The sequence below is a fragment of the Manis pentadactyla genome, chromosome 2 (genome assembly GCF_030020395.1).
Source record: "Manis pentadactyla isolate mManPen7 chromosome 2, mManPen7.hap1, whole genome shotgun sequence".
NCBI classification, from domain to species: domain Eukaryota; kingdom Metazoa; phylum Chordata; class Mammalia; order Pholidota; family Manidae; genus Manis; species Manis pentadactyla.
The window spans coordinates 137,086,583-137,102,913 of NC_080020.1; the positions used below are offsets into that span (position 1 = coordinate 137,086,583).

The following is a 16,331-nucleotide window of genomic DNA, read 5'->3' on the forward strand; positions in this document are numbered from 1 at the left end:
TCCCTTCTTAGAGTCTGTGAGTCTGCTGCTGTTCTGTTGAACTTCATTTTTTCTGAGCCCATCTTGCTGAATGCTGTGTGGAGTCAGTAATGCAGGTGTACTGGGGTGGCCCTTCCTGGCTACACAGTAAGTGGCACTGGCTAGGTGTTACAGTGCCTCACTGGGCACCTGAGAGAGGTGTGCTTTTCAGAACAGCTGGGTGAGAACAGCACAGAATGGTGCCCACCTTAGAATACGGGGCTCCCAAAAAAGAAAAGAAAGTGTCCACTGTCCCAGAAGAAATCTGGCCATCTGGCTTTATTTGCCCCAGGGCCTGAGCAGGGGGCTGGAGATAGGACAGCCCAGAAAGGAAGGCCCTGGCCCTTTACACAAACATCTTGATGTCCCTGGAGATTCTGATGTATGGCCACTGTCACGAGCCCCTGAGCCCTCAAGCCGGCTTTCTTCTCCCCATCAAGATGCAGGCCTGATGCTCTGCAAGCTGACCACAAGAGACATAACTGCCAGAAGGATAGACGGAGGGAGGCCTTTGCAAAGTAGAAATTTAATTTGGTGGGAATAGTTGGACCAAGTGGTTGAAAGCGCTTCTCAGGCTGACCTGACTCCAGGAGCCATAGGGGTAGGAGGCCTGAGAGGTGACCTTGAGGACAGAAAGGAACTCCTGCCAAAACTACTTGACCACGAAAACATTCCCAGTTTCCACAGCTGTCAAACATAACAGAAACTAGCCACCAGGATGCAAGGATGAGTTCTGGGTTAGAACTGTCCCTGTTTCCCCATTTAGCCTGACCCTCCAGCCCATTCAGTCCCCACACCCACCTACTTTCAGCTACCTTAGCCTTCACAGTGCTTTGACCCCCTGGCTGTTCCCTTTATCTGGAAGTCCCTATACCCTCCCCCAACCCCCTGCCCAGTTCCCACAGCCGATTCCTTCTCACCTTACCTTATGTCGCCTTCTTGGAGAGGCCCTCTTTGATGACCCCACTCCCCCACCATCTAAGAAAGTGCTATGTTTGAATCATGGACCCCAAAACTCACATGTTGAACCCTAACCCCAGTACTCCAGAAAGTGACTTTACTGGGAGACAGGCCTTTAAACAGATGATTTAGTAAAACTGAGGCCATTAACATGGGCCCTGATCCCACAGGACTGGCATCCTTCTTGGAAGAGAAGATTAGGATGTGCAGAGAGGACCGGGCCCCACGCAACACAGGAACATCAGGTGAGGACACAGCCAGAAGTGGCCATGTGCACCTAGGGTAGGGGCCTCAGGAGAGACCAGCCCTGCCCACGCCCAGACCTTGGGCTTCCAGCCTCCAGGACTGTGAGAACGTAATGTCTGTTGTTTAAGCCAGTCAGTCTGTATTTTATTATGGTGGCTGAGCTAAGAGCGTAAGCCTTCCCAGCTGCTCCTGCAACAGAGCCCCCATGAGTGTCTGTGTGACTTCGACCTCTCATCCCCCATGTGTGTATGTGAGACCTGGCCCAGTGGCTTTCCACTGTAATAACACCATGTGAATGAGGGCCGCTGTGGCTGGCTCAGTGAAGAAACCCCCCCGCCCCCATAAATTACTGTTGCATAATAGTTATTAATTGTCCCTCAAGTGTGAGGCCCAGACCATAACTGTCCACTCAGTGACATCCCTGTGGGCCTGTCCGTTCTCTGTTTCCTGTACATGTCTTGATAAATTTTTCAAAGGCGCTCAGCTAGTGTCGATGGTGTTGAACCTGCTTTATATCTGTGTGGTGGGTTTGGAAATGTTAAATGCTTATGGCTTGTTTGATTTGTAAACACTTTTCCCAACTTGCTCAATTTTAAGCTGCTTTATAATACTACATAGTAAGTAAGTTTCAGTGGTTTTGAAGAGGTTTTTATGGCATTCCTAAAGACAATTTCTGATCACCCCAAACTGGGAACACAGGAATGGGAGAAGGGTAGGTAGGGATCTAGAGCCTGTAAGACTCAGCTTGGACTATTTAGAATTCGTGATATAGAAAAAGTCTTAAGTCTTTCTTAAGCTATTGCACTTTCCTGCACCCATTTTGAACCGTAACAAACAGACTCAGGTTACTTGTGGTTTGAGGTCTACAAAATGCTAAAGGATTCTCAAGACTTGGGGGTCACCTCCTCAGAGAACACTTCCCTGACCTTCTGGAAGTGTAGGAATGTCCCTTCTCCCTCCCCCTAAACTTGGCACCCCATGGTACCCTGAAGGCTTACCCATCCCCATAGTCACCCCCTGGTGGGTAGTTCACAGTTTGCCTGGTAGCCTCCCCATCTGACTGGGTTCTGGCTTCCTGGTCCCCCCATTGCAGGGCCACTGCAGGCAGACCCCAGCAGGCACTCAATGAATCAAAAGATGGAAAAATCTACCATAAAAGGAAAGGTAACATGGGTGAGGGTGTTGCGGGCAGGAGTCTGCTATGCCTTCCTAGCCGTTTGTGCCTGTCTGGACTGAACCCCAGCACCTGGCAGCAGGCAGAGCCCCAGGTAAGCCAATGTGGGGGACAGCCAGGAGGCTGTGGAGGAGCAGGTGCAGGCTGTGCCCTCCTGCTCTGGCCCCTGCTTCAGGAAACACCCTGCCCCTCAGGCCATCCCCAACAGCCCCCTTAGCTAAGCCTCTGCCTGATTCCCAAGGCCTCCACCTGCCCAAGAGTGTTAGAAACTCTTACTATGAATTACTCTTGATCAGAATTAGTCATTTTGGTTTTTGCAAACATGGTGATATCATCAAGACAGAAAAGGGTAGGACACTTGCTCATAAAGGTTACTGGATGGTTAATGGTATGTGTCAACTTGGCTGGGCCATGGTGCCCAGTGGTTGGGCCAAACACTAATCCAGGTGTTCCTGTGAAGGTATTTTGTAGATGTCATTGTAGTTGACATTTATAATCAACTGAATTTAAGTCAAAGGAATTATTCTTGATAATGTGGGTGGGCCTTCTCCAATCAGTTGAAGGCCTTGATAGCACAAAGGGAAGTTTCACAGAGAATTAGGAATTCTGCCCGAACACTGCAGTGTCAACACCCATCTGAGTTTCCAGCCTGCTTTCCTATCAGCCTGCCTTACAGATTTTAGATTTGCCAGCCCCATGTTCACATGGGCTATTCATCCTACTGGTTCTGTTTCACGGGAAAGCCCTTACTGACACAGGTGCATGCTTAAAATGTGATGCATGGATCAAAACAACACACTTTTGGAAGGAACAGACTTCCCCCACAGAATCAACTGCTTGGCTTTCTGTAGCAATTGAATAAAATTCAATGGAAAACTGCTTTAGTTTCTGCTTTACCTATACCTCAGAAACCTGACTGAGATTAAATCAAGTCACTAATACCTGACTACTAGTATGCAATTCTACTTGGCTACATACATTATAATTTGATTATAAAAAGCTACTGATATGCAGCAACATTAATATAGGACTCAACCTTTCATTACTTATGCATATGAGCATTCTGGCTCCTACTTTCATTACTGAACAGTGTAGTTTTAGGGGGAAAATTAATATCCTGCTATTGCTATTGGCAAGGGGTCTGCGGATTGGGGATAAAGTCACCCTCTGATAGTGAATTTAGGCAGAGTCAAGACAAGCAGGTGGAACCAGCAATGAGTAGAAACTTCAGATCCAAAGTGTGCAAATCTGAAACTGCTGGGCCTTCCCCACAAGCAGATGCCCTCCCACCCCTGCAGCCCTTCTTTTCTCTGTGAATGGCCCCTCCATCCTGCCAGCCGCTCAGAGCGAACTCTGGTGTCACCTGTTACTCCTGTCTGTGACCCTTATTTAGCATGACCTGCTGGCTCTTCACGTGCACCCAGGACCCAGCCTCTCCAGCAGGCCTGCTGCAAGCACCATGGCCCCCACCCTGTCTCTCTGCCCTGAGTTCCTGCAATGGCCTCACCATAGGTTGAATGTTTGCAACCTCCAAATTGAATTGTTATATGCTACCCTCCAAAGTGATGGTGTTAGGAGGTGGAGCCTTTGGGAGGCACTAAGCCACGGGGATGGAGCCCTTGGGAGTGGAGTCAGTGCCTGACAAAGAGGCCCCAGGGAACTCCTGGGCCCTTTCCTCATGTCAGCGCACAGGAAGAAGCCTGCAGAGAGCCCTCACCTGACCACGCTGGCACCCTGGCCTTAGACTTCCAGCCTCCAGAACTGTGAGCAATAGATTCCTGCTGCTCTTCAAGTGCCCAGTCCGTGGTGTTCCGTGCAAGCAGCCTGAGTGGACTGAGACAGCTCCTGGTGTCTCCCGGCCTCTCGTCTTGCTCTACCCAACATGGGAGCCAGGGTGATCGGATCAAGGGTATGCCCTGCACCAGGTCAGGGCCCCCTCTGCTCAGACCCCGGGGGCTTGCCACCTGGCCAAGCGAAAGCCACCGTCCTTGCGCTGGCCTCCGGCCAGGGCCCTTATGAGCTGGCCCACTCCCTCTGCCTCCTCTCCCTCTGGCCCCCACACTCCTGATACCCCAAGTCCTGCTCTAGCTTTTCATTTGTTCCCCTGCAGTGCTTCCCATCTCCCATGTGCTATGGTCACTCACTTACCATATTCACTGTGGTCTGTCTCCTTCCACTTGCATATGAGCTTACACACCTGCTGTGTCCCGGTGCTGCCCAGGGCTGGGCACACGCCCATGCATGTCTTCTTTTAATGGGGTGAGTGAATAACTGAAGGATGAGTAAAGTACCTTGTACTTGGGGAGGGACAGAGGAAACGTGGCAACTCCCAAGACTGCCCAGCTAATCAGGGATGTTCGTACAGGTGGCTGTAATACGTATGCAAGCATGCTCTGCCGGGCGAGTCCAGGAACACACAGGAAGAAAGCAAGTGTCTTGCCAGTGGTTTCAGCCCTTGGCAAGTTCATCTTGATTCGGTGAGGCTGAAAAATGAGAATGGAATGTTCTTGGGGTGAAAAGGCTTATACCCAACTTTACTCCCATGGTGGCAGGTCAAGCACTAGAATCCCATCTGCCTCAGAGCGAGTCTGTATGCAGCAAGCTGGTCTCAGGCTCTGTCCTCGGCGCTGCCACCCCTCCAGCCTCTGCTCTCTCCTGCAGCCCTCCAGCGCAGAGCACTGGGTGGAGCTCTTTATATAGAGCCGATAACGCATTGGCCACACGTGTGCAGTGAGCAAGGCGCAAGCAGACCAGCACCAGGTGAGAATCCTGGCCACAGGAACCTTCATTTTCTCTGCAGCATGGCTCGTAACGAGCGTCCAAGGAGATGATGCTGGCAATGACCAAGGAAAAAAGGAAGCTACCCAGGCAGCAGCCTCTCCAGGGCCGAGTGACATCTGCTTGGAGCATACCTGCTCCCATTCGCTCTTACTCCATGCTCAGCCAAGGACTGTCTGACCACTAGTGGGGATCCCCAGGTCTTGGAAGGGTGCCTGGGACACGAGGCCTAATCATCCTGGCTACTAGGTGGACAGATCTTGCTTTGCAACTCCCTTGGTGGCACTCTGGCTGGCATCCTAGCCCCAGGTCAGTCCTGCACATCCTCTAAGCAGACCTGTGGTGGGGGGGTTCCCCAGCCCTGTGCATGGGGACCCCATCCGTGAGGTCCCTCCTGCCTGGCAGCCTGTAGTCTCTTCTGCACAGACCCCTGTGTGTCAGGGAGAAGGGTCACATCGAGAGAGCAGATCCTGCCCTCCCAGCTCCCAAATGGAACCCCTGGGCCCCTTGGGCCAGGAAAGCACAGAGGGAGGCACCCCAAGGCCCAGGCCTGTGGGGGGAGGGCAGCCCCATCTCCATCCCCAAGGACTTCAGACGGTCTTTCCATCCTTGGGCTGGGCGACCCTTGTAAGGAAGCATGGATCTGATTGCGGAGCTTGTGGACTGAGCACAACCCCAGCCTGAGGGGGGCAGCCCCGGGCTTCCCCAGCCCAACCAGAGCCTGTTGTGCCACCTGCCCTGTTCCAAAAGGTGGATGGGAAGGAAGGGAGATATGTGCTCACCTCTGAAATAAAAAGTAGTCACTGCAGGTACCAGGCTTGACACAAGCATCCACCCTGTGCTCCTTACCTGTGAAAATACAGGTGGATGGTGTGCGGCCCAGAAGTCACTTTTCATTAGGCAGAGAGCTCATGAAACACCTATGGAATTACTCACTGAGTTAGTGCAAATGGCAGTGCTGTTGTTTTAAAGGAGGGTTGATGAGAGCTCAAGTTCGCTGAAGAAGACTTAATAAATACAGGAAGCTGACCTAGAACAGGGCAGAGCCCGCTTGCCTGGGGAACCCTGTCTTAGGTGCTCAAACACTGTCTCATTCAATCATAACTTTGCAAAGGGGAACTACTATTATTCCCACTTTGCAGATGACAAACCGAGGCTAAGAGCAGTAAGGGACATGGGGTATCACACAGCTGGAGAGGGGGTGGCTGGGGGTCCTCCTGGCTCTTACTCAGCATGACACAGGCCACCCTGGGCGAGGCAGGAGAGTGGGAAAGGGATCCTAACCTGGTCTGGAGGGGAGATGCCATAAGAGGTGAAGGGCCCCCACCAGTAAGATGGCGAACTTCCGGCTTCTCTTCCGGGTCCTCAGTTCCCGACGGTGCCACCTAAAGACCAATCACCTCTCTCCCCACTCCCACTCCCAGCACCTAGCCAATAGCCACCAGCCCCGTAGAAGTAACACCACAATCACCCCATGCCCCTTCCTATATAACCCAGCACCTTTCCCCAATAAAGCGGAATTCTCCGGTGAATTGCTGCTGTGTGTCGCTCCTTTCCTTTCAAGAGGGGCCACCCCTCCCAGGCAGGGGTTTGTGGTGTCCAGTGTCCTTGCCCACCATGGGGCCTGCGTCAGTGCCCACGGCCAGCTCCAGGACAGTGGTGGCCTGTGGCCATTGTGGAGGGCAGCTCTGTACATGCCAGCAGGAGGCAGAGAGAACACACAGGCAGGCACACACAGAAGGCACAGGCAACTCCAAGCCCCGACAAGCCCTGACGAGCCCTGTCCTACTGATTGTTGCCCCTGCACTATGTTGAAACAAATTAGCTATAGTTCACCAGGTGAAGAATGTTCCCCTACCTACTTACCACCTTTATTAGGAATTACAGATGCCAGGTCCAACCCAGTAAAGTCAGCAAGGGGTAAAAGTACTTCGAAAAATTTGAAAGCAATTCCTTTTGCAGAGCAAAGAATTACTTATTCCTTAAAAATAATCACTGCTTTATTTATTGTGGGGGTCCTCCATATTTGGTTATCTTTCAATAAAATATGCCTTAAGAGCATTTCTAAAATTCTTTTAGAAATGAAGAGTATATTAAAATTTCCCTTTGAATGGAGGTATGAATTCAGAGCAAATGGAGCCCAGATATATTATCAAGCTGCAAAGGGGGCTTTACTGTTCTCTGAGTGATCGTGGAGGGTGTTTGAGGGCCAGGCACTCATCTTGCTCACCTTTAATTTCACAGACTCTCCCATAGACCAGGGTCAGAAACTGGCCCAGGGGCTAGTTCCATCCTGCTCTCTTTAGAAATAAAGTTCTGGTAGGCAGCCATGTCTGGCTGGTACACACGTTCTCTGGCTGTGTTTGTGTGCCCTCGTCAGAGTTGAGTAGCTGTGCCTGAGAGCCTGTGGCCCACAAAGCCAGAAACACTCACTACCTTCCCAGAAAGTCTGCCAAACCCTGCCACAGATGGCCGGACAGGAAGTTTTCCACTTGCCTCATTCTCATCTTTCTCTTCCACTGTTACTACTCTGAACCACTCTTTATATTTTATTTCAGAAAGCTCTCCCCTTCACTATGATAACTCATCATAAGAGTCTTTTATTATACTTAACACTGCAATATTTAATTATCACATCTAAAAAGTGATTTTTCAATTAGATAAATTTTACTGAGTTTTGACTGGAGGACAAAGTGTATTTAAGGTGTCAATTCTGTGGGTTCCCATGTGTTGAAATATAGAAGCATAATGTCCAAGAATGAGCTGGATGGATGCAGCCTTCCACATGGTGCACACACCTGAAAGAGTGGAACACATGGGCGAGCAGGAGGGTAACAGACTGGAACCCTGCTTCCTCCTGGTGACATCCCTGCGCTTAGACAAGGAGCGCTGAAGTTCAATACACTGCCTGTGTGTCAGTGGTAACCTTGTATTCATTCATTGGGCAGGTCATCTTTTTGTAAGAAGCTACATTTTATTTCCAGGACTTAACAAAGTTTCATTATGAATAGAAACTTGTAACATACAATCACCTGTTGTTTTTTTTTTTAATTGCTCCTCCTTAGGTGTGTGTGTCCGGGTGGGGAGTATTTTTCACTGCTTTATACCAACTTAAGACACTGATTTATTCTCTTGAAAACATGAAAACAAAACCAAACACTTCATTATTTACTTTTATGCATCAAAGTGTTTGTCTTTAGTGACCATTGACAAATGAAACAACATTGTATTTCACAACAAAATCTCCACTTGCACAAATTCTGCAGTAAAGGTCAGCAGCTGCTGGCAGAGCTCACTGTAGCCCGGAGGCGGAGCTGCCAGCGCCGGGTGCCGGGGTGCATGTGCTGCCCTCCCACTCGAGTGCCCGCTCAGGCGTCTGCCGTCCATCTCAGTATTTGGTCCTGCGGGTCCTGGAGCTGCAGGTCGGTTCTGCACATGAGATGGACCAACTGAGATTTGTCATGAGATCTGCTGTGCGTGATTTCAGCAGCATCCCGTCTCCTCCCAGCTGTGTCTGTGGACTGTGCCATGGGTAACGGGTGTTCTGGAGCAGCACAGGGAGTAGAGGAGTGCCTGCATGTCACAGAGCTTTCACTCCATCTTTGCACCTGTCTGTCCTGGCCTGCTGAGCCCTAGTGTCACTGCCCAGCCATAGGCACTTGGCTAAGGCTGCTCTGAATAAGCACCTGGAATTTGGCATCTGGGTCTTTGCCTGATATTTAACTTTAGACTTGGCACATATGGGTTAGAGGCTAATCTCCTGCTCTGGACCATAGCCAGCCTTTGTTGACACACATGCACATCATATGCACATACACACCACACACCTCAACACAGACACACACACATGCATGCACAGACTTAGACTCACATACCACATATACACATGCATCACACACACACCACATGCATACACGTTTTCACAGATGTACAGATACATACACCCTACACACACCATAGTACAATGTACCACACACACATGCATATACACATGCAGACTTACAGATACACACACACTACACATCTCACACATGTAATCTCACACATATAGACATAGCATATGCAGTTGATCCTCATTGTTAACAGATTCCGTATTTGTGAATTCATCTACTTGCTAAAATTTACATCCCCAAATCTATACTTGTAGCACCTTTGGGGTCATTAATATACAGTGTGTAGAATGACGATGAAAGCAGAGTAACCCAATGTGCACGTTTTCAGCTGAGGGAGAAAATGCAAGGCCCTGCCTTCTGGTTTCAGCTCTCACACTGTGAACCCCTTTTTGCATGGTATTTAGCACAATGTTTTTCTCATTTATTTGTGCTGTTTGTTGATTTCGCTCTTCAAAGTTGCCCCCAGGCACAGTGCTGACCTGCTGTCTAGTGACCCCAAGTGCAAGAAGGCTGTATGCACCTTCCAGGGCAGATTCCCAGGTTCAATAAGCTTTTGCCAGGCATAAGTTACAGTGCTATTGACAGTGAGTTCAATGTTAATCAATAAATAACATATATTAAATACAATGTCTTTAATAATTAATCAATGAATTAACAATAAAAGGAAACTCTGTATTGATTGGCTGATGAAAATGCTGTGACCAGAAGCCCATGGGAACCTAACCTTACATTTCCTCTAAGAGTGACAGTTCAGTATTCACTAATTTGATGTTTGTAGCAGATTTACTCACATACCAATGTGAGCTAACAAAAACCAACTGTACATAATGTCATAGAAATATGATGTGCATCACATCATAGATGTAGTCAGGCATCACAGGTGATCTCTGCTGCTGATTAAGGGTGTTTCACAGCATCCTCCACTCACCTGAATTCCCAGCCTCAATCTTTGGAGCCCAGGGTGAAGAGATTTACACACTTTTCCTTTATCTGTATTTTTTGTTTGTCCTGTATATTTGATTTGTCCTGAAGCGTAGTCATATATCAGGGCTCTAACACTTGTTTTTGTTTTTATGATTTACAAGTGTCCCAATGCCTAAGTCAAGCCCAAGGACATGTATTGTTTGGCCTGTGTGGAGTTTTTTTTTTTTTTTGTATTCTTTTTTTAAAATTAATTTTGTTGTCATTATAATCTACAATTACATGAAGAATATAATGTTTACTAGGGTCCCCCCTTCACCAAATCCCTCCCACAAACCCCATTACAGTACTGTCCGTCAGCGTAGTAAGATGCTGTAGAATCACTGCTTGTCTTCTCTGTGTTGCACAGCCCTCCCCATGCCCCCCCCACATTATACATGCTAATCGTAATGTCCCCTTTCTTTTTCCCCATCCTTATCCCTCCCTTCCTTCCCTTTCTCCCCAGTCCCTTTCCCTTTGGTAACTGCTATTCCATTCTTAGGTTCTATGATTTTGCTGCTGTTTTGTTCCTTCAGTCTTTCTTTGTTCCTATAGTCTTTGGGTTTGAGGTGAGTCTCTTGTAAGCAGCATAGAGATGGGTCTTGCTTTTTTATCCATTCTATTATTCTGTGTCTTTTGATTGGTGCATTCAGTCCATTTACATTTAGGGTGATTATTGAAAGATATGTACTTATTGCCATTGCAGGCTTTAGATTCGTGGTTGCCAAAGGTTCAAGGTTAGCTTCTTTAGTATCTTACTGTCTAACTTAACTCACTTATTGAGCTATTTTAAACACTGTCTGGTCATTCTTTATTTTTCTCCCTTCTTATTCCTCCTCCTCTGTTCTTTATATGTTAGTTGTTTTATTCTGTGCTCTTTTGTGCTTCCTTTAACTGCTTTTGTGGGTACTTGATTTTATGTTTTGCCTTTAGTTAGTATTTGGCTGGTCTTCTTTCTTTGCTGTGATTTTATTTTCTCTGGTGACATCTATTTAGTCTTAGGAGTGCACCCATCTAGAGAAGTCCCTCTAAAATACCCTGTAGAGGTGGTTTGTGGGAGGCAAATTCCCTCAACTTTTGCTTGTCTGGGAATTGTTTAATCCCTCCTTCATATTTAAATGATAGTCGTGCTGGATACAGTATTCTTGGTTCAAGGCCCTTCTCTTTCATTGCATTAAATACATCATGCCATTCTCTTCTGGCCTGTAAGGTTTCTGTTGAGAAGTCTGATGATAGCCTGATGGGTTTTCCTTTGTAGGTGACCTTTTTTCTCTCTCTAGCTGCCTTTAAAACTCTTTCCTTGTCCTTGATCTTTGCCATTTTAATTATTATGTGTCTTGGTGTTGTCCTCCTTGGGTCCTTTCTGTTGGGAGTTCTGTACACTTCCATGGTCTGATCGATTATTTCCTCCCCCAGTTTGGGGAAGTTTTCAGCAATTATTTCTTCCAAGATACTTTCCTCTCTCTTCTTCTTCTGGTACCCCTATAACGCGGATATTGTTCCTTTTGGATTGGTCACACAGTTCTCTTAATATTGTTTCATTCCTTGAGATCCTTTTATCCCTCTCTGCGTCAGCTTCTATGCGTTCCTGTTCTCTGGTTTCTATTCCATCAATGGCCTCTTGCATCTTATCCATTCTGTTTATGAATCCTTCCAGAGATTGTTTCATTTCTGTAATCTCCTTCCGGACATCATCCCTTAGCTCTTGCATATTTCTCTGCAGCTCCATCAGCATGGTTATGAGCTTTATTTTTAATTCTTTTTCAGGAAGACTGCGTAAGTCTATCTCCTTCTCAGGGTTTGCCTGTGTGATCTTGGTCTGTATCAATTTCTTCTGCCTTTTCATGGTGATAGATATATTTGTGGGGAGCTGGCACGTGTGTTGGGTAAGAGAAAGTCCCTTCTTGGCTGTTTGTGGCCTTCCTCTCCTGGGAGAACAGTGGCCTCTAGCTGCTTGTGCTGGGCAGCTGCGTCCTAGATGGGGTTTCTGATCTTGCCTGTCAGCTACGGAGTTTATTTAGCTTCGCAGTTGCTGTGGGCGTGGCCTGCCTCAGGCTGCTGCTCCAATATGGCGGAGCTGCGTCAGAGGGGGAACAGGCAGGAGGCTGTTTATTGTGGTGAGTGTATTTGGAAGAGGGCCTTAGAAGAGGTGACTAAGGTTAAATGGGGTCATAAGGATGGGCCCTAATCCTACAGGACTGGTGCCCTCACAAAAAAGAGGAGAGGACATGGAGCTCACTCTCTTTCCATGGAGAAGGCAGCCCTCTGCAAACCACAAAGAGCTGTCTCACCAGAAAGTAAGCCTGCACACACCTTGATCTTGGACTTCTAGCCTCCAGAACTGAGAGAGAGTAACTTCTGGTGTTTATCCACCCAGTGTGTGTCATTTTGTTAGGGCAGTCCCAGCTGATTAAGCCAGCATCTGAGGTACTTAAGACGTCTTGATCATCAAAGGCAATTTGCATAATTCTAGCAACATAGATGGTTTGTGTGCTATTTTGTAGGATATCAAAAGAATCAGGCTCTCTATGTACTAGATTATGGCAGACAAGGAAAATTCACATAATCCTGAGGCAAGATTGTTCAGGCATATTGAGGGCTCTGCCAGGTAAGAGCAAACTTGCAAGTTGGGAAAAATATATAAAAGCATTTGTGAGATAACCACAATGAGATATCACCTCACATCAGTAAGGATGGCCAACATCCAAAGGACAAACAACAAGAAATGCTGGCAAGGATGTGGAGAAAGGGGAACCCTCCTACACTGCTGGTGGGAATGTAAACTAGTTCAACCATTGTGGAAAGCAGTATGGAGGTTCCTCAAAAAGCTCAAAATAGAAATACCATTTGACCCAGGAATTCCACTTCTAGGAATTTACCCTAAGAAAGCAGGAGCCCAGTTTGAAAAAGACATGCACCCCTATGTTTATCACAGCACTATTTATAATTTACAATAGCCAAGACATGGAAACAACCTAAGTGTCCATCAGGAGATGAATGGATAAAGAAGATGTGGTACATATACACAATGTAATATCATTCAACCATAAGAAGAAAACAAACCCCACCATTTGCAACAGCATGGATGGAGCTAGAGGATATTATGCTCAGTGAAATAAGCCAGGAGGAGAAAGACAAGTATCAAATGATTCCACTCATCTGTGGAGTATAACAACAAAGAAAAAACTGAAGGAACAAAACAGTAGCAGACTCACAGAACTCAAGAATGGACTAACAGTTACAAAGGGAAAGGGATTGGGGAGGATGGGTGGGAAGGGAGGGATAAGGAGGAAAAAGGGGCATCATAATTAGCATGTATAATGTAGAGGGGAGGGACATGGGGAAGGCAGTATAACACAAGACAAGTAGTGATTCTACAGCATCTTACTACGCTGATGGACAGTGACTGTAATGGGGTACGTGGGGGGGACTTGATAATAGGGGGAGTGTAGTAACCATAATGTTGTTCATGTAATTGTACATTAACGACAGCAAGAAAAAAAAGCATTTGTGAGAACAATAGCTGCATATTAAATGCCAGGAGGAGGATTGATATTTTCTAGCTGACATTTACCACATCTGAAAGAGCAACTGCTACTGAGGACACCATGTAAGTTTATGATAATCCGTGATCCATTTACCTTTGGTAAAGGCCCAACAGTTAAGTTAAATAGAGATGTAAGACTTTCAGGTTACTCAAGAATAAGCTAGTCAGAGTTTACTGCAGAAATATTACCATTATCTCCACCTCTGCAACCTTCAAGCCTTTGATGATTTTACTAATCTCTGCAATCCACCCAGGGGCTTGGCATTACTTTTAGCGAATTGTCCTAGAAGGAAGGAAAAGTTCGACGGGCTCCACTTGGAGCTTCCTGCCATACGAGCATCAGGGATCCTATGTACGTGGTCTTCCAGATGCTGACTGTGTGAACTTCAGTTAACATTGTCAGGCCCTGGGAAAATAACCCAAAGTGGGGCCATGGCCCAACTGGACCCACTGTGGGACTTGGTCAAACCCCAACTATTGTTTGACCAGCATAAGCCTTCACTGTGACAGGTGAAACATAGCAGCATTGTTATTCCCACAAATTAGCATCAGTTCAGAGCTGGTGTCTATTGATCCACAGAAGTCAGGATTTCCCTTTCATCACTTCATATCCATTACACTAAATGCATGCTGGCCCTTTTGGGGGCAGGCCTGGAGGGAGAGTTACAGAATATACTTGTAGTGACATCACAGGATCCTCAGTTGTGTAAATGCTTGTTTCGTGACTGTGCTTCCCGGGACTTGAAGCCCCACAGTCACAGGAGTCACATCTGCCTGTCCCACCCTCATCCTCCCAGAAGCTGGTGTGGTGTCTGACAGGGGAGCACATAGTGCTTCCTGAATGAATGAGCCAGGGAAGGGGCACATGAAAGGAACGCACTCAGCACTGGGCCCGGAGCACCCACGCCGGTCATGGGTGCCCCATACCCAAGTTTACACATCTATCTTCATGATACATGATCTTTTAAGCTCCACTGTGGAGACAGCTTGACTGGCCCAGGTTCTAAGTGTTTAGAATACTGAATCCATTGTTCTTGGCTACTAACAACCTCTTTTTCCCTTCTTACCTCACCATTTCCACCTTCACTTTACTCATGTTGCTAAGGACACTTTGCAAAGCTCCAAAGATGAATCTTGGCTGAATGTCAAAGGGATTGAGCAAACAGCAGCCCCATCTCTGTGACTGAGTGTCAGTCACCCTTGGTATCCATTTGAGTCTGGATTTAAGCCCCAACATGTTCATCTGGTGCCCCAAGGCTGAGGCTTGACTTGATAACCTGTGTGGGACGTTGACGGCTAGGAGTCCACCTCCCTCCTTCGCCTGTGTTAGTCATCTCACCAGCCTTCTACCCACCTCTCGCCAGAGGCCCTTTTGATAGAATTACCTGACACCTACTTACATGCTCAATTTGATACCATGCTCTGCAATGTATTTTTAAATTCATTTACTTATATTTTGTATTGGTTTAGAATGATCATAGACACATTGCAAAATAGGAGAGTTTCCATATATCCTTCATGCAATTATCAAACCAGGAAGTTAGCACTGGTAGAGGGCTTTTAGCTAAACTGTAGGTCTTGTTGAAACTTCAGTTTTCCACTGTCCTAGGATACAATGCAGGATCCCATTTCATATTCAGTCTGTCGTCTCCTTAGCCTCCTTTAGACAGGACAGATCTTCAGTCTTTCCTTGTCTTTCATGACTTTGACATATGTGAAGACGACTAGTTAGTATTTTAGAAAGTCTCTCAGTTTGTGTCCTGTAAAGTATTTTAAAAGGTAATATTACATCAGATTATTTCTGGCTTAAATTCCTGTTTCCCTCTCACTTGCAGAAGAACTCCCCATCTGGACATACGGACTCTTTGCCACTGGATCCTACTCTGCTTTCCTTGGATTTCCCTGAAGGCCCAAAAATCTGCAACCATCCCGAAATCCTCCAATAAACATGGTCCAGCACCCGTGTCTTTTGGACACCTGAAATACTTTTCTTCCTTCCCCCTTACCTACCATGTGAACTCCTAATCATTATTCAAGACAGTACCATTCAGGGAAGTAACGCTCTAAGCGGCACATCTTAGTGGCCTAACGTCATGGCAGTTCACGTGTCATTCATTCAGGGTCCCGTGTGGATGCCCTGGTTGGGTGGCTCTCCTGGGAAGCTCTCCTCCAATAGGTGGAACATTCGGGGACACTGCCTTCCCCCACACACGGCCTCCCAGAGCCCCACAGAAGGGACGGAGGAGGCGTGTGAAGGGTTTTTGTCTGTGTGGGGGGCAGAGGGGTGGGTTTTATAGGATGAGCCAATACAGGCTCATTTCACTTCTGCCCATGTTACGTTGGTCAAAACTAATCATACAGTCATGCCCATATGCAAGGGAATAGGGAAATCTCATTTCCTGGATTCCAAGAGGGAAATGAAGCAGATTCATGAAAGCACAGCATTGTCTCTGCCACTGGCCTCCCTTCTGGCCACCAAATTCCTTTATTTCTCTTCCCATAAAATACAGCTTGCTAACCCTCTTCCCCAGAAAGAGAACTCCGAGGCCCGTCCAGTCCCAGCAGCCAAGTCAGAACCCAGAGCTCTGCACGAATCAGGCCTCTCCAGGAAGAACAGGAGCTGCTCCTTTTGCTCTGCTTTCTTATGATCTGAGAGATAATTTTTCTGCCACCCACCCTCCCCTGATTGCCCCCCTACAGCGGTGCCTGGGACAGCAGGCCCGTGTGAAACCTTCCCCCATGGAGAAAGGAGGAA

The 16,331-nt window shown here is 47.3% G+C and overlaps 1 long non-coding RNA gene across 1 annotated transcript in view; it reads left to right on the top strand.

Annotated features, from left to right (window-relative positions):
* The window catches only part of LOC118918177 (uncharacterized), a 38,024-nt gene extending 22,465 nt beyond the window's left edge, over nt 1-15,559 (top strand). Inside the window, exon 2 of the long non-coding RNA XR_005027036.2 lies at nt 15,412-15,559. This is a non-coding gene — a long non-coding RNA (uncharacterized LOC118918177). The remainder of the gene's footprint in view (nt 1-15,411) is intronic.
* The last annotated feature ends 772 nt before the right edge of the window (nt 15,560-16,331 follow it).